Genomic DNA, 21,659 nt, shown 5'->3' with positions numbered 1-21,659 from the left:
GGGCTAGAAATTCTCTCCAGTGATAACGTGTCAGCTGGCTGCTTTGTCTCCCCCTTCACTTCTCCCAACTCTTCTGTTCGAGAGCCAGTGTGGTGTAGTGGTTAAGAGCGGTAGTCACGTAATCTGGGAAACCGGGTTCGCGTCTCCGCTCCTCCACATGCAGCTGCTGGGTGACCTTGGGCCAGTCACAATTCTTTGAAGTCTCTCAGCCCCACTCATCTCACAGAGTGTTTGTTGTGGGGGAGGAAGGGAAAGGAGAATGTTAGCCACTTTGAGACTCCTGAAGGGGAGTGAAAGGTGGGATATCAAATCCAAACTCTTCTTCTTCTTCTGTTCGCCTGTCTCTGAGCTGTGACCTTCCTCAAACCACTGCTGTAATTCAATACTGCCTTCCTCTTCTCTAGAAGGTTCAGGAGGAGGGGTGCGGTCTCCACCATTCCTCCTCAGTTTCATCCCCCTAAGTCCAGTCCCTGACAGATGGGGGGAACTTTGGGTAATCCAAGCATGTCCATAGGGCGTTCTAGGCCTAAAGAATACACATGCTTCAGGACTCCAACATGGTTAGGGCATGGTCACCAGTATTCCTTCATTGCTACAGGTTTGGAGGTCAGTGGCCATAGAAAACAGGGCTCCTGCACCTTTAACAGTTGTGTAGAAGAAGGTATTTCAACAGATGTAGCTGAACATGCAAACTACATTTGCTGAAATAAGGACGGCCCCTTTGCAATGCTAGAAAAAAGACGAGATGGGTTTGCATAGAATCTGTATATGCTTTTATACGTATAAATACATCCAAAGTTAGAAAATATTACTCTAAATTAAATAGAAATGCAATGCATTTTTACCAGTGATCTGTGTGCCTGCCAAGTCCATGTCTGCAGGTTCTGCTACCTATTGATGGATAAGCAAGACCTGTGCCTTTCCTTCTTACTGCTCTTTACATTTAAACCGAGCTTGGGCCAGACAGAGGATTTCAAATAGAGGATTCCTTCAAACAGATGATTGTCGCTTGTGGAGTCAGATACACAGCAGCTCTGGCTTAATTGCCCTCTTCTGCATAACTGTTGGAGGAGCCCTGTCTCCTCTGGCAACTGGATGTCACCAGGCAAGCAAGGCAAGATCCAGCAGTGCTTGAGGTTACTTGTGGCCTGGGCCAATGTAAGATCCCGCTCTGCAAGTCTAGCAGGTTCTGGTGGTGAGATAGCAGTGAATGGCAAATGTCATTCATAAAATGGATGATGAGGCAAGCTGTGACCAGAGTATGCCACCCAAAACAGGAAGACTGCAACAGCTATAAAGCTGTTATACTATGCGTATATTTATATGAAAGTCCCATTGAAGTCATTGTGACCTTAAAATCATATAAGCTTTGGGGATGTGCCAGCCCAATACATTTTGCCACCTGAATTAGAGCTTGAATGATGTGCCAGTTCTCATCTTCATCTACCTGCTCTTCATGGTGAACCAGATTGTTTCACCCTGCTGCATGACTGGGCCGGCCCTAGACTGAGTTGCAAGTGATCTAAATCTTCATATTGAACAGTTTGTATAATTAAAATAAAGTACCTAGATAATAGACAACCCCATGATTATCCTGGGATCTCGTTAAGCCTCTTGACAGCAGTGGATCACCTGGTGTGGCTGAATCATAGCAATAGCCTTCTCTCAGCGCCATCACTGCTACTTGCTTGGAGACAGTGGTGAGATCAGGGCTACAATGGTGCACCGGAGGAGCCAAACCAGCCTTCTACTGGTACACCCACATGGCCTCAACCCCCCTGCCATCGTACCCCTTTCTGCTGCCAGGAGTCGTTGCTGCCAGGAGATTATAGCTCTGCTCTGCTCCATTGTATGAACCAATTCTGCCTCTTGATGATGACCTAGTTAACTTGATGCAGTGGTGTACTGAGTGGTTTGGCTATGCAAAATAATAATAAAAAATGACAATTGTGAAAGGCAAGCTTTGCCAACCTGGTGTTATCCAGATGTCCAACACCACAACTCCAGATGTTTGGACCATGAAGTCCTCCAGATGTTTAGGACCACAACTTCCATCAGCCCCAGCCAACACTGCAAGGGCTGTTGGGAGTTGTCCTCCCAAACCTCTGGAGGGCCCCACATTGGTGAAGTCTGATGTACAGTGAGACTTCTTTTTTTAAAAAAAGCCTATAATCCTTTTGTAAATATGCACAATGTTGTGTTGGGAGGAGGAAGTTTCTGCTCTGCTAAATGAGAAAAAATACTTTTTGATTTCTGGAAACCAGCAGAGTGAGAGTGCTCAATTTCTTTCATCATCCTGGCTTCGTGTGCTCTCTCCACATCTGTCTCTGTAAGCATCCCATTTCAGTGTAAGAACTCAACTGAAATGTCTCTCAGCTCCCTCCCTGGGTTCCTGCTTAAGCCGCCTGTCCATATATAGGCAATTTTGGACTCTCTGCTTAGCGCTTGCATACAAATACCTCCTTGCCATCCTCCAGCAAACGTGTCCCGTCATGATCTTCCCCAAATCTCGGTGAGAAAGCAGCACAGTGCCAAGGTGCATGTACATGCAAGAAAGGAATGTAATAAATTACAAAGTTCCGAAGGGGGGGGGGAGGAAGAACCAAAGAAGAAAAGAAAAGGGCAATGTGTTCACCCCCCCCCATAGGAGTACACAGATTGCCAAAGGGCAAAATCTTTCAAAACCAAGTGTGTGCTTTGCAGTGTGTGCTTTGCAATCAGTGCCATGACATGGGAAAATGAGTAACATGCTTTCTTGGTCATTAAAGAGACTGCAGTGAAACGCTATGAACTGGCATTGAGGTCTAACTCTCATTAACACGTACTTCGCTCTGTTGAGAAGCAAAGGCGATTGCAGTTATTGTGGTGCTGACCTTTCACCTCCCTGGTCTGCACAGTTAAAAGCTCCCCAGGCCTGGAATTCTATCACTCCAAAATCATAATTAGGACTGTTAGTCATTGCAAGGGGGTTCTAAGATTTGTACTACCAATCAGCTGCACGGCTTGAGCGCTGTGTAATTGGCAAGAGATCTGAGAGGAGGAAAAGGAGAGAGAAAGCAATCAGGATTTATTTTCATTTTGATCAAGCCTGCCCAACATGGTACAAAGCCATTGATGGTGTCCAAAGGACCCTTAGTAAACTGCTTGCTCATTATGCTTGACCAGAATGGGATGATACAATCTGAAGGCACATGAAGGCACCATCTGTAAGCTGGACTGGGCTTGGCAGGGTCCCTTGGATAACATGGTAGCAGAAATGCAGCCTGGGTAGCTCAGTTGGTTAGAACCTGCTGCTGACAGTGCCAAGGTTGCAGGTTCGATTCCCGTATGGGACAGCTGCATTGCAAGGGGTTGGACTAGATGTTCCTCAGGGTCCCTTCCAACTCTACGATTCTATTAAAAAGAAGGGGGAAACCCACATGTGTTGTCAAGCACCTGGGAAGCTTCAATACAGGTGGTGGACCATGATGGCTCGATGAATCGTAAGTAGGGATGGGTGAATCTGCCAGCGTTAGTTTCTAACTGTTCCAGTCGTATGTTCAGTTCACCCTATTTCCACATCAGTTTGCATGGGAGCGGGGTGACCTCTTGCCTCTGTGGACCACCACCTCTCAGTCAGCACCTGGGAATTTTCAGTCTTACCTCTTGCCATAGGAGGCTCAACCCCGCATCTGAGAAGTCTCAAAGATGCGATTCGCTCACATTTACTCATAGCATAGTAATTACACATTACAACTCCATTGACTGGATGGAGGATGTTGCTTGCATAATGTAGTTCTCATTGCATTCCAATTATTTTGTGCAACATGACATTTATCTGTGTGGTAAATCTCTCTGATCCTCCTAGCCCATATTTTAAGCAGCTGGCAAAGAAGATATTACATGCCATTCTTGTACGTTAGTTAACATCCCAAGATCTATTGAATCCATCGGGGCGATTCTGTGCCTGCCTAGCTATCTGATCATGCTGGGTAGTATGGGGGGGGGGATATGGAAAGATCTCCCCCTTCCCACAGCTCAAACCTGGGCATCCACTTCGACTAGGTGTAAGGATTGCAAAGCAATCCCGAGCAATAATTCTGCATCATACACTTTCTAACATTTAATCAAAGAGATTACTCATTGGGCTTTCCACCACATGCATAAAACACAATTTCGCTCTTACACAAATATATTTGTAATAGATATTAACTCTCATATTAGTAATGACATTGTAAATAAGTGATGTATGCAATGGGTGTGTGTGGGCCGTAGCTGAAGTGGCGGAGTACATGATTTGCATGCAAAAATTCTGTGGTGCAATCTCTGGTCTCCCCCCAGAGGTAGGGCTGAGAACGAGTCGCTGCTACTAATTGTAGATGATGCTATGCAAAAATGGACCAATGGTCTGACTCATTATAAGGGAACTTGTTCAGTTCCTACAGTGAGCATACATGCGTAGGCGTCAGTCTTAAAGCTGTGCCACACAGACGCTTATGCCAGCACTCACTTCCAATGTGTTATCTATCTATTTATTTATTTGAGCAACTTACATGGCACTTAACTACAATAGCCTCAAAGATACAGTACAAGAACGATAAATCAGTTAAAACTAGAAAATTAATTAAAACTGATTTTTTATTTCTTTAAAAAACGGTTTTCAGGAGTTGCCAGATGTTCAGCAGGGATGGGGCCTGTCTGCCCACAACTGGAAGGCAGTTCTGTAAAATTGGAGCCCATAATACTAGATGCATGGCTCCTGGTGGATACAAGCATCTGCACTATGGGGGACCACAAACAGTGACTCCTTTAAAGACCACAGCGACCAGGCAAGGTTTAAATGGTACTTGAAATTATTTGATTCAGAATGTTTAATTGGCTTTTAATTTGGAATGTATAATTTGATTTATGATTTGGTATGATTTTATATGTTATTAACTGGACTATTATTAATGGGTAATTGATTAAAACAATATTTATTTTAAAAAAATTGTACTTGAGGTATCCTGGGCCAAATTTTTCAGGGTTTTGAAAATTAATACAAGAACCTTGAAAAGTGTAACATTTATTGCAACAAATTACTACAGACACCACAGCCACCAACATTCATATAGTTTTGATGCTCTTTGGCACATCTTTCTTCTTCTTCTCAACACTGTTCCCCCTCCTCCTCCTCCTCCTCCTCTGACCCTGATGCCCTTGCCTTCGTTTCTCCACCCATTCTGAAGGAGGAGGTACATAGCTTGGGAGGACTCCTAGAAACAACTCTGCCACCAGCTTTGTCTGATTTTACAGCTACTGCTGTTGTTGGACAGGAGTAGCTTGACTATTATAGTCCATGTGCTGGTAAGCTCAAGTCCAGGGGTCAGCAACCTTTTTCAGCCGTGGGCCAGTCCACCATCCCTGAGACCATGTGGTGGGCAGGACTATATTTTGAAAGAAAAAAATATGAACGAATTCCTATGCCCCACAAATAACCCAGATGTGCATTTTAAATAAAAGAACATATTCTACTCATGTAGAAACACACTGATTCCCGGACCGTCCACGGGCTGGATTGAGAAGGCGATTGGGCTGCATCCAGCCCCTGGGCCTTAGGTTGCCTACCTCTGCTCAAGTCTTTATTACTGCAATGTGCTTTATGTGGGAGTCTCCTTCGGCCTAGTCCAGAAGCTGTAGCTGATGCAGAATTCAGTAACCAGACAGCTGATGGGGTCACCTGGCTGATAAGATATGACAGCATTGTAAAATAACTTGTATTGTCTGCCCATCCATTACAAAGCCAAGTTCAATATTATTGTATTAATTTGCAAAGCCCTGAGCAGCTTAGGTCCACAATAACTTAGGGACCTCCTGAACCTTTATTTCTCACAGGAGGAAGGCACTGGTGGGCCAACTCTAGTTAACAAACACATCATTTGTATTAATATATGAATTCAACCATTCCATCCACATCAATTAACTGCATACCATTTGTGAGAGAGGAATGGAATAACATAAAAGAGGGAATAGCTAAGGATGGGTGAATCTGTCAATTTCAGTTTCTTTCAGCTTCTCGTTTTTCCAATCTTAAGCAGAGTTCTTCCCATTTCTGTTTGCAATTCTTTAAAAAGTCATCATGAAATTTTGCCAGCATACTATTGCAATTTTTGCCAAATATGTAGATTTTTATATGTTACTTTCACTAATATGTGCATTTTAACTTCCCTGTATACACGTTACTTAGCTGGACAATTGCATTGCAAAATTTGAAGAAGTGAAAATTTCAATTTTGGTTTGTGCATTGTTTCTGCATTGTTATGGAAAGCGCAAATGATGACGGTTTTCCTTTACATGCAATCTGAGTTGAGCTTCTTCCCCATTTCTAGCAATGGCTGACAAAATGGGACAGTGAAAGGAGCCCTTCACACTGCAAAATTTTGTTGCAGGTCTCACTGGTAGTGCAATAGTGGTGATGTCGTAACTTGATGTTGTAGCCATCCAATTTTGAACTTGCTTGTGAGAAGAGAGCCAGAAAGCTTTGTGAAAAGAGCAAGATTCTTTCCTTTCTCCGTGAAAAGCTGCTTCCCATGTATGAGGAGATAATGAGCATCCATGAAATTTTTTATCTTTCCTCCAACTAATAATACAAATTCATTAGTGGATTAAGGCTAATATATATGCTTGTGAATCACACCCATGGAGTCCCTAACCTTGTCGCATGTTATCACATCTGTCGTCTGCTTGGTGAAACATTTTAATTACTCTCAAAATAGCAGGATCACATTTCCTCAAGTAACACATTAGCTTCACTATTTTTTTTTATTTTTATTTTTTGCAAAAGGGAGAGGAGAGAGAGAGAGAGATTGAGACATTTATATCAATTTCATTAAACCAATGAAAGAAACAATTGCAGTAAGGCACAGATTTATCACCGGGAGCAATCAGGATAAGCAGCAGAAGCAGCTTTTTTAAAAAAAAAATGCCAGCAATTATCACGTGTGATGGCAGAAATACAGGATTTAGGAAATGCTTCAGGCAGAAACATGAAATTACCAGGCTCCATCTTCACATGCCACCAGGTATATCAGTCGACTCCTTGCTGGGTGGAAGATGATTCCTCATGTGTCTTGTTATTCTTTGTGCATGCTCTGAGGCCTCCAGCAGGGAGAAGGGTGATGTCTGTATCTCCACCCTTGAAGCAGAAGCCATGACCTGACACTGCGCTGTATGTGGGGCTTCTCTTGCACTTGACCCAGAAGCTGCAGTGAGTGTGGAATGTACTTCAGTACAGTTGCTGACAGAAGTGAGACCCTGACAACATATAACACCTGTGCTCAGAGGCCTGCACTGGTTGCTAATCTGCCACCAAACCAAGTCTAAGGTGTTACTATTAGTATATAAAGTTTCTATCCAAATGCGATTTGGGTTTAAAATGCAGTGTAAGGAGTCACTACGGGAGTATGTTGTATTTAATAAAATCGGGTATCAGAGTTTTTAGGGGACTAACCAAGTTGGGATAGTTGGGATAGCAGGCTTGTTGGTTTTTGAATGTCTTATGTAGATTTTTTTTTCAATTTCGTTGTTCTGTATGGGACAATGACAATGAAGATTATCGTATCATATCTTATCGTAAAGCCCTCGATGCAGAGCTTTCCAAACTTTTCATGTTGGTGACATACCTTTTTGACACGCATCATTTAACAACGACACAGTAATTCAGTTTTACTAGCAAACCGGAGGTTAAACTAACCCCTTTCCAGGCCTGGGAGGAGCAAGTGCAACACATCTACAGTAAACCATAGGTGCTGCCCTTTGGGGACTGTGGAATAAAGGGCACGACCCAGCACCTGACAAACTGCAATCCAGGGCTGGTGGTATGAATTCAGCTTAAGAAGAGTCATCAGATGTAATGTATGGGTGAGAGACTAAGGCATTTTTGGAGCAGTGGGATGCTCAGACTTCAGATTCTTCACATAGCTCTCTGTGGGAGGTAAGTGCAAATTCCTCTTTTGCACATTACACTTAAAGTCTCAAAAGAGAGTACTCACACAACCCATTCCTCTCCCCTTTCATGTGTGAAGCTAACTGTGTGTGTGGTGCTAACCTTGGGCTAGCTGCCTTGGCATTCTGAGGGATTAGAAAAGAGTTTTTAGCATGACTAAGCCAACAGAAGAGTAAAATAACCCACTGAATTCTTTTGTACTCCACATATGCCCAATCGGAAGCTTCAAGTGTATATATGTATGTGTATCTACATATATATGGAGGGGGGACTTGGAGACTTAGTGGTTACCAGGAGAAGACCTCAAGGGCACCACTGCACCTGTGGGACCACATTGGCAACTCCTGGCTTAAGGCATAAAAAATAGTAAATGGGGTGATGGCTCTCTATCTGGCACACAGCTGATTAACTTCCATATAGTGGCATGTCACCCAGCTCACTGAAAATCGCCTAGTCTCATCTAATCGATAAACATCCACATTCTGCTATGCAGATGCCTGTTACGTTTTGTTAGCAAATAACATTTCTGGCCTCTGGATTTCAAGAACCCTTTTTAGTCTTTGTTTACACTAACACCGCCTCTGCCGACTTTCAAGAATTGTGCACTATTGACAAAGGTTTGTTGTTGTTTAATTATGAGGTAGATTATTCCCATGTTTAGATGATTACTGCGCATCTTGACACAAATGTTATTCCCCAAACTGCCAAACATAAATTGGCTTTGATTCCTTTCACTTAATCTTATTAGCACTGCGTTGTAAGCCTCTTGTCTTGCAACATTATATTTGATCCCCTAGAGGATTTGATCACTTTAGCTTCATCTAATGAACCTTGGTTTGGGAGAGGGGGTATTAATTCTACTCAATCTTGAAAATGGGGGGGGGATGACGACTGCCCACAAATGTTAAAATGCAGCAGAGGAATATACCAATTCATTGTTCTGAAACAGATACCTGTATTTGCAGTAAATTTCATATTGAGCATTTGGAAATGTAAGGTTTTTTTTTTTAAAAAAAACATATTAGCTTTTACAAATTAATATTAACGTTCACAATCATAGATTTTAAAAAAACTCAAATAAACAAGATTCTTCTGAATCTTTAGACTGCACTCCTCCCTCCATGGGTTCTTTGTTTGACCTTTTCTACTGCATATCATACGTCACTCCAATTTTCCAGTTATCCATGATATCCAAAATCTTTGTTACATTACAGGAGCTCTAATGTTTACAGTGGTCCTCTGAATATAATATAAATTTTCCCCATTCTTTATTAAAATTTTGGTCTTCCTGATTTCTGATTTCCCCGGTCATTCTTGCCATTTCTGCATAGTCCGGAAATTTATTCTGCCAATCCACTCTGGAAGGGACCTTGTTGTCTTTCCAGTTCTGGGCTACCAGCATCCTGGTGACTGTCATTGCATACATGAATACTAAGTTGTAACCCATCCCTGATAATTGCACTAATACAGGCTTGGGGAATCTATTTCAGACCGAGCACCACATTCGCTTCTGGGAAACCTGGGGGGGGGGGGGCACATGCTAATGGCGAGCTGAGCCAGGGGCAAATGTGGACTGAGCAACGGATGTAAATTTACCTTTCTACCCTGGGATACTTTCAACACACCTTCATGTACCTGCCTCTATCCACAAGCCTTGAAAGCAAGAAGTATTATCACAATCCAGCTCAAAACATGCTAGCCTGGTAGGGGGTGTGGTTGGAGAAGGGTGGGCATGGACATCCATATTCAGTGTTCCTCAGCTCTGCATTAAAAATCTATAGTGAGGGGCTGCAATATACAGCACAATTGAACCCTCTCCCTGTTTGGTCCTTCAAGACCACACTCCACATTGTGGAAACACCACACCAGACAAAAGATGCATTAAAATATATGTATCATCATCAGCGTTACCTGCAAAATAGCTCAGTCAGTAGAGCATATGACTCTTAACCTTGGGGTTGTGAGTTCTTGCCCCACATTGGGCTAAAGATTTCTCCATTGCAGGGGTTGGACTAGATCAGTGTTCCCCAACCTTGAGTCTCCAGCTGATTTTGGACTACAACTCCCATCTTCCCTAGCTAGCCCTAGGGTCAGAGATGATGGGGATTGTAGTTCAAAAACAGCTGGAGACGGGAAGCACTGGTCCCGCCCAACTCTGCACTTCTATGATTCTATGGTTTTTTAGTGTGCATTGCTCCTAATGTATACGTTTTCATATTCAGATTATAATAGTCAGTATAATACTGTTAGCAAGTGATTTCTCCTAATATCACGCTATTTTATGCATACATTCTTCTAATACTTTTTCGTAAGCATGATTTGGTTGGAGAACTGCACTGAAAAATTCAGAATTTCAAAGGACAGCTGTGTTTCAGTTTGTTGATTGGTTCGAGAAGTATGAATTAGGTAAGTTCTGATTAGAATGTGAACTGAACTGACTTTCTCCCACATCCCTAGGGCTGTATCAGAAGAATTTATATCCCTAGATCTATCCCCAGCAGCCTGGACAAGACATCCACTGGCTGCCCATGGATAGGGAGATGTCCAAGGTTTTCTATTGCTTTGCCCCCTCCTCTCATCCCAAGGACCATAGGGATGCACTCAAAAAGAAAAATTAAATGTTGCTACATTAAAATATGGATATTTTATCTAACAGAGGTGAAAGGCAGAATGAAATGTCAGGGACAGGATTTAGACTTGTCAGAGTCAATCTAGGTCTCTCTTGATATATCCTCTGGAGACTTTTAAATTATTGCTAAGGAAGAGCTATTTCTTTTTCATTTGTAGAGAACTGCAAATCAGTAGAGAATAGATGACATCCTTTGCAGATGAAGAAGAAGGGAATCTCTGACACTTTCTTTCGTTCTCACTTCATGCATTTAAATATTACATATTACCAGCTCCAAAAGCAATTGCCTCATAAAACTGTAATCTTCCAGTTCAACCCTTTAAAAATACATAGTTCGCCTTGTATAATCACAGTGTTCTATAATAGCATCAAATGCAGCATATTAGTCAAGTAGGCTACTGATCTCTTTCTCTCCCTTCCTACGTATATCGGCAGGAAGGTAGCCATATTACACATCACATAAGCACATGTGCCGAGGTGTGTATAGATAGATTCGAGCTGAAGAGCTTCCTTCATTTCTCTGCATTGCACAGAGAAAGTCGAGGCAGCTGCAGTCCCAAGGGTGTGCAATAACTTCCAGCTGCATGCAGAAAAAGGCAGTCAATGAAATCCTTAAATAGGCTGCAAGTATTTACAGTATTTGATGGAGAGATGAGTGTGTGTGTGTGTGTGTGTGTGTGTGTGTGTGTGTGTGTGCATGTGAAGAAATAGCCGACTTTCATTTACAGTGGTACCTCGGGGTAAGTACTTAATTCGTTCCGGAGGTCCGCACTTAACCTGAAACTGTTCTCAACCTGAAGCACCACTTTAGTTAATGGGGCCTCCTGCTGCCGCCGCGCCACTGGAGCCCGATTTCTGTTCTTATCCTGAAGCAAAGTTCTTAACCTGAAGCACTATTTCTAGGTTAGCGGAGTGTGTAATCTGAAGTGTATGTAACCTGAAGCGTATGTAACCTGAGGTACCACTGTACCTGGAATGCAGTCGACTAGACAAAGGTTAGATTCACACTCATTACTCCTCTTATGCCTCTGGGTCTGCCCACTTTATCCTCTGATCACAGCCAGTTTTGCCTCTGGACCCACCTGCATCTGGTAGGTGGCCCTCAGAATGTTGCCCATGAGAGAAGGTGGCCATCAAGCTGAGAACATCTCCCCATTCTTACTATACATCAGCGACCTAGTTTAATGGTAATGCCCTTGAACACCTTCTACCACAAAGTACCCAGGTACATAGCTTTGTGAAAAGCATGGTGGATCTCCAACAGAGAATCTTCAGCACTCTTCCCTAACTCCAGTTCCCAGGGTTCTTTGGGTGACCATTTGGCTTATCCTGATATAAAACCAATATAAAGTTTTAGACTTGCACATGCCTTTTATGTTTATGCTACAGCATTTTCACAAACCAGCCTTCATGCAAATAGATAGAGACAGTGCATACATTTGCAGAGAGGCTGATTTCCAAGGATGGGAACCAAAATCCCATCTACTCTTCTGGCAAGAGAGGCCCCTGTGGAATATGGCTGTTGGCCCTCTAGCAACAAACAGTTCCCCCAGCATCAGCCCTTCAGTGCAAGGTTAAGCCTGGGAAATCTTCTTTGGCTTGGGGTGTTGCTAGGTACTTAAAAGATTTAGTACACAAGACAGACAAATTTGCATAACTTTTGCATATGCTAATGTGCATGTACAGATGCAGAGGTGGAGACCACATGTCACAGAAGTCAAGCCATCTGATTTCCCATCCAAATCTCTCTGGGCAAATCCTTCGATGAATTTGCACCCCAGCCCAAATGGGTTCCTATTTGGTTCATTTACCCAAGTTAATCTCCCTACAGATCCTTTTAAAATCAGATTCAGTTCTCTTTCAGTCATCTCAATTCATTACACCCCAAACAATGTCTAGATAGATTAAATCAATGTTTTCCCCAAAGTAATATGCAATGGAGCAACCACAAGCCCCAATTTAATTTCCCCAAAATTAATTGCCTACCCAGAAACATTTGTGGCCTGCATCTTGTGGGCCCCCTGAAGAACCAGGGAAGTCTTCACTGGCTCCTGGTTCTCACCTTCCATTTGAGCCAAGCATTGCCAAGCCTCAAGTGCATCCCCAGGCATGAGTCCTGCAAACTTCAGGAAAAACATCCTTATTGATTATTTTGCAGAGATGCTTTTGCTCTTCTCTGCCCAGGTCCTCACGGAGGACTCTTGATCCATGTAATATAGACCTCATGTGCTTATGGAATGACAGATATGTGTGAGAGGCAAGACAAGCATACCGAGAGTACACCATGATTAGATCCCTGAGTCATCCAAAACTCCTGCCTGAAAGTAGCACGATTGTGTTGCTAATGAGCAGATGTCATTTAAAGGGAGCACAATTTGCAACTTGAATTAAAAAAGAAAATGTTCGCGCTATGCAATAGCTTTTGGACAATGGAGGAATGAATGCACCAACTGAATCGCATACATGATGAATCCCAGATCTCACAAGCATCGTTTTCAAATTCTGGAGATAAGTTTGCAGGTGGTTTGCAAAGCTTTTCATGCCTTGCATTAAAAAAAAAAAAAAGTTTGGCATTCCATATTACTGTTTTAAAGTCAGCCTTTGGTACAGTTTCCTGGCTTTCTTTATTGCAAATTTTGATGGAGAATTGTGCAATAAACTTTGCAGTGTGGTTGTAACTTCCTTTCTACTTAGCGCATTGATGATTTGCTGATCAGTACTTAGCAATCTGTTAAACCTGCTTTGCTGGATTTCATTTAATTTGCTTCTTTCACATAGCCATTCAAGGTGGTTCTATTCACCTTCATTTGATACATTGAGTTGGCTTCCACTTTGATAAACAAGCAAACTAAATGAATTAAGGGAAGCTGAAGTGAATTAATCAAATGAATTCCAGCTTCACTGAACTATGTGAGTTAGAACAGATTACATTTTATGCTAACATTCAGAATCGTCAGAATTTATATTTAAAAATTCATTAAAAGGTAGCAAAGAGTTGTGCTTCCTTTTTAATTAATGGATTTTTCAACAGCTTTATCCACTTCAAGCTGTACTTTGGGCATGGTGGGCCAATTTTTTTGTTGATGCAATATGTTGCAGATTTATTAAATGGAGTTACACTGACTTACGCAAATGGAGACTAAAGAAAATATAGTAGAATGTTCCAAATGACTACAAGTAGACAGTATTTTCAGAATCTATACTTAGATGCCTTGGGTTGTGTCCAAAGTTAGTCATCCTGAGAGTAGACCCATTGAAATTAATGGGCATTACTAATTTAACGTCCATTAATTTAAATGGGTCTACCCTACTCTCAGGGACTCAGGTGGCGCTGTGGTGTAAACTACTGAGCCTTGGGCTTGCTGATTGGAAGGTCAGCAGTTCGAATCCCCACAACAGGGTGAGCTCCTGTTGTTTGCTCCCAGCTCCTGCCAACCTAGCAGTTCGAAAGCACATCAAAGCGCAAGTAGATAAATAGGTACTGCTCCGGCGAGAAGGTAATTAGCGTTTCTGTGCACTGCTCTGGTTTCGCCAGAAGCAGCTTAGTCATACTGGCCACATGACCCAGAAAAACTGTCTGCGGACAAATGTCGGCTCCCTCGGCCAGTAAAGCGAGATGAGCACCGCAACCCCAGAGTTATTCATGACTGGACTTAACTGTCAGGAGTCCTTTACCTTTACCTTTACCCTACTCTCAGCAGAATTTAGCTGGATCCAACCTCTTTGTCTGGAAAGCTCAGGTATAAGTTCTAACAAATAAACATCTGTGCCAGTCTCCCTTAGGGGAATATATGTGATGGATCATCTACTACAAGTATGGACAGTTTTATCCTAAAGTATCTCCCACTATGTTTCATTAACTGTGTTGTGTTCTGATCCAGGTATACCATGCACTTTTTCTATGCCAGTAAAAGAGATTGACTGATTGACAAAAGTATGGAGAAAATTCCTCTCAACCCCAAAGTACAATATGGGGTGAGCAAATACATCATTGGCATTGTGCCTGGTTTGCACAAAATGGTTGGCTGACAGGGGGTGGTACAGTTTACTGGGATGGAGAAGGGCAAAGTGGTGGTGAGGAAAGCACAGTGCAAACAGGAACCCGTCTGGCACTCCTTCACCTGCAATTGAACCACATTGACCTCACAGCTATCTTGCCCCTCACAACCACTCTCCCTCCCAGCAAGCTGCCAAGACTCAGGCAAAGGGAGGTCAGGCAAGCGCCATCACCATGCGCCACTGACTGCTACAACTCTGAAGTGGTGACAGAGGAAATAAATGACTTTTGCTTCTTCTGTGAAGAAGGGAGATGTGCCTGCTTCCCTGGAGGTCAGAATGCAAGCACAGAATATTCTCCACATTGGGGCAATTCCTCCCTTCATATAAGACCTGGACATTTATTTGGAATGTGCAGTGTTCCGGGGTCTCCCTTGTCACCCCTATCGTCATTCTTGTGGGCTCTGTATCCATGTGAGAAATTTGCCGCTTGTGGAACTGGGATGTTTTATGATTAATAGTTTCATTCTAAGCTCCTATAGCCAAAGTCTGACAATAATCACCAGTCTTGGACAATACTAAACAGACAGTTGCTCCGAACCCAATCCATCCATCTGGCATCTTAATACATTTCAAGACTAGATAAAGAGGAACAATGCCTCACAGATTAAACTCTTTCAGGGTACCATGCAAAGCTCTTTGTCTTGCCTCTCATCTCCTGCTTACCATGGGAGATTCCATGTGACACAGGACTGGAAGTTGTCAGATTGGTGTGCAAGTTGGTGTGCCATTGCAAACCACATTCAACGCTGAACCTTGACCAACATGCTGGGGGAAGTGGACTGACAGGCCAAGGGAGCAGGACGTCAGTATGGGTGAAGCTCTTTTCTCACACCAGCTGTACAGTAATGGTGGAGGCCATCATTTGAGCTAGTTGTCTGAGCTGACCCTTTAGAGACGTCATGCTGCATAGCAGCTTCGAGTTAAATATGTGAGCTATAGGGCATTCAGAAGCTTCCACCAAAGGGAATGTATAATTAGCCAAGATGGATAGATAATGCATTGCTCTGTCTCCGGGGCTTGTGGTAGAGATCAGTGGAAGGAATTACTCAGGTGAAATTACTTAGTGGGTGAGGAAAAACTGGTGGAGTGGATGGAGCTAATGGTAGGGTATGCCTAATTACGACGACTCCCCAAACATTGACTTAATGTATAATTTTGTTGTCATTCTTGCTATTGTTTGGGAATCACCAGGTAAGCCTCGCCTTGCTTTCTTCTCTCCAGAAGTCAAGGGCAGCATTGTCCCCAGCGTACACTGCTGACCTGCTGTTGACAACCTGCCCTAAAATGAATAGTTATCTAGTCACTTTTCTCATTGTGTGGTTTAAGAAAGCATGCCTGATGCTTCCTTGCTCGGCTTACATTTCAATTCATTCAAGGGAGGAGGGAAATTCTCCACTCCAACACATAAGATCCATAAAGTGGCTTACAACAAGATAATAAATGAGCAACAATGTAAAATCATATTATCATATTATTCATTACTACTATGGGGGAAATTGCAAGACATCAACAGAATCTCTGTTCTGTCCTGATTGTCCAATGCAAGGTATGGGTCAGGCACAGTATTGCTCCTTTACTAAGTACCTAGAGAGTAGAAGCTTGGTCAAAATAGGTTTCTCAAATGTGTGCATTTATTCATGAAAATAATTTAAAATGATGCTTTACATTAGGAAAATTACTTTGCAATGTTGAGTATATAAGGCATATGAAACTGCACACAAAACCTCAATTGAAATTTGCAGTGAAATGCTTTTGAATTTTCACGAGGACTTAAAAAAACCACACACTGACATGGAAATCTGAGAACTGTGCTTAAGACTGAAACAATGACAAACAGAGAGAAACTAAAGTTGACAAATTCACCCATTTCTGCTTGGAGCCTGCTTAGTTTTTTCCATGGGACCTGCTGACAACTTAGTTGTCTTCTTACTCACACAGCCCCACCCACCATTTGCCCAGGTTTTTAGGGAGGCCTAAAGTAAACAGTGATATTTTATTTTCATTTCTGCTGCCTGTCTTATTTGTGTCTGCTATTAATCTTACGAAGCTGAATGATTTATTTTGTAGTAGGGTTTTGTTTTGTTTCTTTTCTTTTTTTAAAAAAACAACATTGTTAATTGTGATATCTGATATTATCTGCCTACCTGGCACTACCAAGCAAAATACGAACTGTAAGTACCGGGTGGAGGGTGGTGTTGGCACTGCATGCCAACCCCAAATAACAAGGCTGAATTGAGGGGATTTGGGGGCAGGATCTCCCATTCCCTGTCATCGCTGTGTGAGACCTTCAGAGCGACCACTCAAGGAGCGCATTGCAGGCTGCACAAACAGGATGATAATATGCCACAAATTAGGAAGCTTTGTGTAAACCAACACTTGTTTCAAGCATTGGTTTAGCGCTCAGGGCAGAGGCAGGTTTTTCAGGCTTTGCTGTGTTTTGAATCAAGTAAACGATTTAATTAGGTTAGCTAAGGAACGAGATGGGGTAGTGGATTTGGCAAGTGAGCTAAGGCCCTTGAGGGCAGGAGCTGAGTACCATCACATACAGTTCCTGCTGATTTGAACTTAGGGCACCCAGCACCACGCAGGCAGGATCAGACCTAAGGCAAATAAGGAGCTTTCTCTTGTATATGGTTAGCTGGTTTTTAATTTGATACCTTCTTCCAATAAAAGGAAGTCCCCCTGCCCCTTGCACTACTGAAATGACATCAACCTGGGTTTGCTAGCTTACATCCATTTGTGTGACACTGTAAATATGTCTTGATCTGTAGTTGGTAAGGTGAGGGGATGCTCACAAAATTTGCAGATAACACCAAACTGGGAGGGAGGGACCTAATGCTGCCGAAGACAGGGTTAGGATTCAATATGACCTGAATCCCAACTGTTATTCCATTGTCTGGAGAGGTCACTTCCTGCTTCACATGGAGAAACCATTTTCAATTTAAGCCCAGCAATGGAAGCATGCAGCTGCATTGAGGCAGCACCGGGTGTTGAAAATTTGCACCCTAGGAGTTTTGTGTCTGAAGCAACTGCCTTTGTGCTCCCCATGCTGGCTTGTTGCTGTTGATAGCCCTTGTGGAAAGATAACTTCCCAGGTAGGAGAAGTGATTGACATTTTCCAATGTTACACTATTGATTATCGTCTTTCAAAGCAACTACTCTATTCTGAAATACTCTATTCTGAACTTAAAAATGGAAAGCGTAATGCTGGTGGTCAACAAAAGAAGTTTAAAGACTATCTCAAGGCAAATTTTTAAAAATGTAGTATAAACACCAATAATTTGTCATGGGCTTTGAAGACACTCAAACTCAGGACGAAAGGGAGAAACGTGTTAATAGGAAGGCACGCTTGGCAAATCCACACCATGATCAACTCCTGCCTGGAAACCAATGTCTCCACTGGGGAAGGATGTGTGGATCCAGAATTGGCCTCCACAGTCACTTACGGACTCATTGTTAAAACCGTGTTTATGGAAAACCATCTTACTCAGTGATCACCACTTACTTTGGTGTTTATGGAAGACCATCTTACTCAGTGATCACCACTTACTTTGGTGATCGCCAAAGAAGAAAGAAAGAAGATCGATAGCCTTCTTCTCCTTGACTTTGTCCAACCTTCTTTTAAAGCCATGCAAGTTGGTAGCCATCACTGCCTCTGGTGAGAGACAGTTACCTAGTTTAACATACCGGTAGTTTAAAATGGTTTCCCTCCACACATTGTTTGCCATATGGAATCCACACAGGTAGCCTTGGATTGAGGCTAATGTGTTTAGACATGGGGCCTCTATATACTGCCACTATTACCAAGGACACTTTAAAAAAAGATAATAGAAAATGTATTCCTTGGTGCATTAGTATAATTTGGGCTATTCCACAGTGCAGCACTTTGTGCTTATTAAGAAATGAATTTCACCTGCCATCCTGCCCTCTCCCTCATTCTCTTTGTGGTCTTTCTCTTATTAAAGGGAATTTAATTTTTCCTTTCATTATCTTTATTTTCTTCCAGAGGATTAGAACGATTATAAATTCTCCTCAATGGGATGAACCAGAGCTACAAGCAATGACTGATTTCAAATTATTTCATTTTTGTGAGGCGAGGAATATACATTTTTAAAAGCCTCACCCCAAAAAATGCATTCTAAATAAAGATGGTCAGTGATGTATGAGACTCAATACGGATTTCTTCGAGGAGATTAACAAGATTGATAATAAAATAACATTAAAGGGCATAAAGCATTGTACACTGAAATGAATAACAAAAGTCAAAAGCTTTGAGGGTAATTAGTACTTAATTAGAAATAGAGATGCTATCAGCATAATAGTCACAATTTTATTCATTAGGTTCTGCTACTTGCCTCCACATCACAGTGCCATGGCTGGGCTTTTTGAATATGCATTTACAGAACATAGATCACGGCTTACAGCAAGTGGTTGTTTGGATAAAAGCTATGCTTGAGTTTTGTTTTCCAAAACAAGTTGGCTACCAGTCGCTGTTTAATTGAATATTGGGAGGATCCGTGTACATTCCTATTAGTTGCTGTCACTGAGTAGAACAAGTTGTACATGGAAACACCGGCAGCAGCTGTTGCTAGATCTTTGGAAACCTGATCTTGGCAGATTCTTATGAACCTGCCCAAGTGCTAAGATCCTCAGGTGAGCACCTAACTCTTGTTCCCATCAACATTAGAGGCACAGCTGGTGGTGTGACATGAGAGATCCTTTTCTGTGGTTGCTCCCATATTGCCAAATTCCCTCCCAAGAGAGGTTAGATTGGCTCTCTCTTTGCTACCTTTCCACTGGCATGCAAAGACCTTCCCAATCACAGCAGGCCTTCGAAAACTAAGGTGCAGATGGTGCTGAGCACTGCGCTGTTATCATGACAAGTCACATTTCAATGCTGGTTCCAAATGTCTTTTATTGCAGTTTATCTATTGCTTTCAGTTCCATTACCTTGTATTTGTGTCTTTGTGTGCCTCCTCCATGTAACCTCCAGAGGGTGGCAACACACGAATAGTGGCTAAGGTGGAATGCTCTCTCCAGGGAAGTTCGTCCAGCACCTTCATTATAGAAGAAGAAGAGTTTGGATTTGATATCCCGGTTTATCACTACCCTAAGGAGTCTCAAAGCGGCTAACATTCTCCTTTCCCTTCCTCCCCCACCACAAACATTCTGTGAAGTGAATGAGGCTGAGAGACTTCAGAGAAGTGTGACTAGCCCAAGGTCACCCAGCAGCTGAATGTGGAGGAGTGGAGACACGAACCTGGTTCACCAGATTACAAGTCCATTGCTCTTAAACCACTACACCACACTGGCTCTCTCAGTATATAATTTTAGGTACCAGATGAAAACATTCCTCTTCAACCAATCCTTTGGCTGATTAATATTCTACAGCCTTTTAAATGTGTCTGTGGGAAGGATGGGTTGTTGTTTTGCTGTTTTGATTTAATTATTTACTTGATTCTATCCTGTATTTTTTATTCTGTGAACCTCCCTGAAATCTTATGGTGAAGGGTATATAAATACAATAAATAAATAAATCATCTTGGATTAATGTGCAAAATACAGTTTAGCTATCCACCAGATTTCATGCTTCTCCAAATATTGCAATGCAGTTTCAAGCACATTTTGAGAGTAAATGTGCATTTAAATATGTATTAAAAATCCACATTTAAGGATATGCTGAGTAATGTGGAAACAGAAGGAAATTTTGGGTAGAAAACCATGTGACTGGAAGTAGACGGATTATGTCATCCCTGACTTCTTCTCTGGAGTATATTTATTTTTGAGATATTTATCACACTCTTCAGAGCAGCTGACAAGTTTAAATCAAAACTGCACTAAATGTAAAAGGAAGAATGAGAGAATGAGTATTTAAACAGGAAAGGGGTTACAAACAGTAGCAGCAGAGCAATAAAAGTCCAGATTACAAAAATAGGAAACTCAGCATTTTAAAGCATATCTCTCTCTCTCTCTCTCTCTCTCTCTCTCTCTCTCTCTCTCTCTCTCTCTCTCTGTGTGTGTGTGTGTGTGTGTGTTAGGGCCATACAAGCATCCTGAGGCAGAAAATTCTGAAGTCAGGGTGGCAACACCAAGAGAGTCCTAGCCTGGTTCACAAGCTGGAGGGATATGAAGAAAGGCTGGAGTTAGTGATCTCCAAGCAAAGCAGTTCACTGAAGGCAGGAATGGGGAACCAGTTGCCCACCAGATGTTTTTGGACTCCAACTCCAATCAGCCCCAACCAGTCTGGCCAAGTGACAGGAATGATGGGAGGTGTGATAGCAGCAACATCTGGAAACTCATCTGGAAACTCAACACTTCCCTGATCTTGACCTTGGAGAAGTGGGAACCTTATGGTTTTAAGGGTTAATGCTAGCATCCTGAATCAAGTATAGAAATGTATCAGAAGCCAAAGCAGCTATTTAAAGAGGGACTTTGTTTGATTCATAAGCCTGGTCCCAGTTAGATGTTACACTTGAAGCCCCAGTCAGAGACCAGTGGAGGCCAGTGGAGACTAGCTGCACTAGGCAGTTGGACATCACTGCCCAATCCAACCCACCCACCGCCTTCAGCCTGTTCCAAATGTTGTTTGGATTTCCATGTACATTGCTGTATTTTGTACTAAATGTCATTTCCAGGCCTGGATAGCTCAGTTGGTTAGAGCATGGTGCTGAAAATGCCTAGGTTTCAGGTTTGATATGGGACAGTTGCATATTCTTGCATTGCAGGGGGGTGGAATCGATGATCCTCAGGGTCCCTTCCAACTTTAATATTCTATTCTTCTTCAGCAGCAGCAGCCTCATGCATAGCATATTGTATGTGTCCTCTTTGTACATCTGCATGAAACTAGGCTTGGACTTGGTCAGCTGAGCTCACCTAGGACTGTGTGTGCTGAGGCTCCAGGGTCCTCTTGGAATGCATGAGGGCAATATCAGCTACCATAATAGACAAGCAATAGGAAGGTTCTCAAATGGCCAGGTCTAAAATAAATACTAGGGTTCCTGTTGCTGC

At 42.5% G+C, this 21,659-nt stretch overlaps 1 long non-coding RNA gene across 1 annotated transcript; it reads left to right on the top strand.

Moving 5' to 3' along the window:
- Positions 1–519: 519 nt before the first annotated feature.
- LOC310828156 lies at positions 520–18,814 on the top strand. The gene is made up of 2 exons (XR_014556731.1): positions 520–4,822; positions 18,658–18,814. It is a non-coding gene; the product is annotated as an uncharacterized lncRNA (long non-coding RNA).
- The last annotated feature ends 2,845 nt before the right edge of the window (positions 18,815–21,659 follow it).

The sequence above is a fragment of the Podarcis gaigeae genome (genome assembly GCF_964106915.1).
Source record: "Podarcis gaigeae genome assembly, chromosome: 12".
Classification (NCBI taxonomy): domain Eukaryota; kingdom Metazoa; phylum Chordata; class Lepidosauria; order Squamata; family Lacertidae; genus Podarcis; species Podarcis gaigeae.
This window is presented reverse-complemented; position numbering and strand designations above follow the sequence as displayed.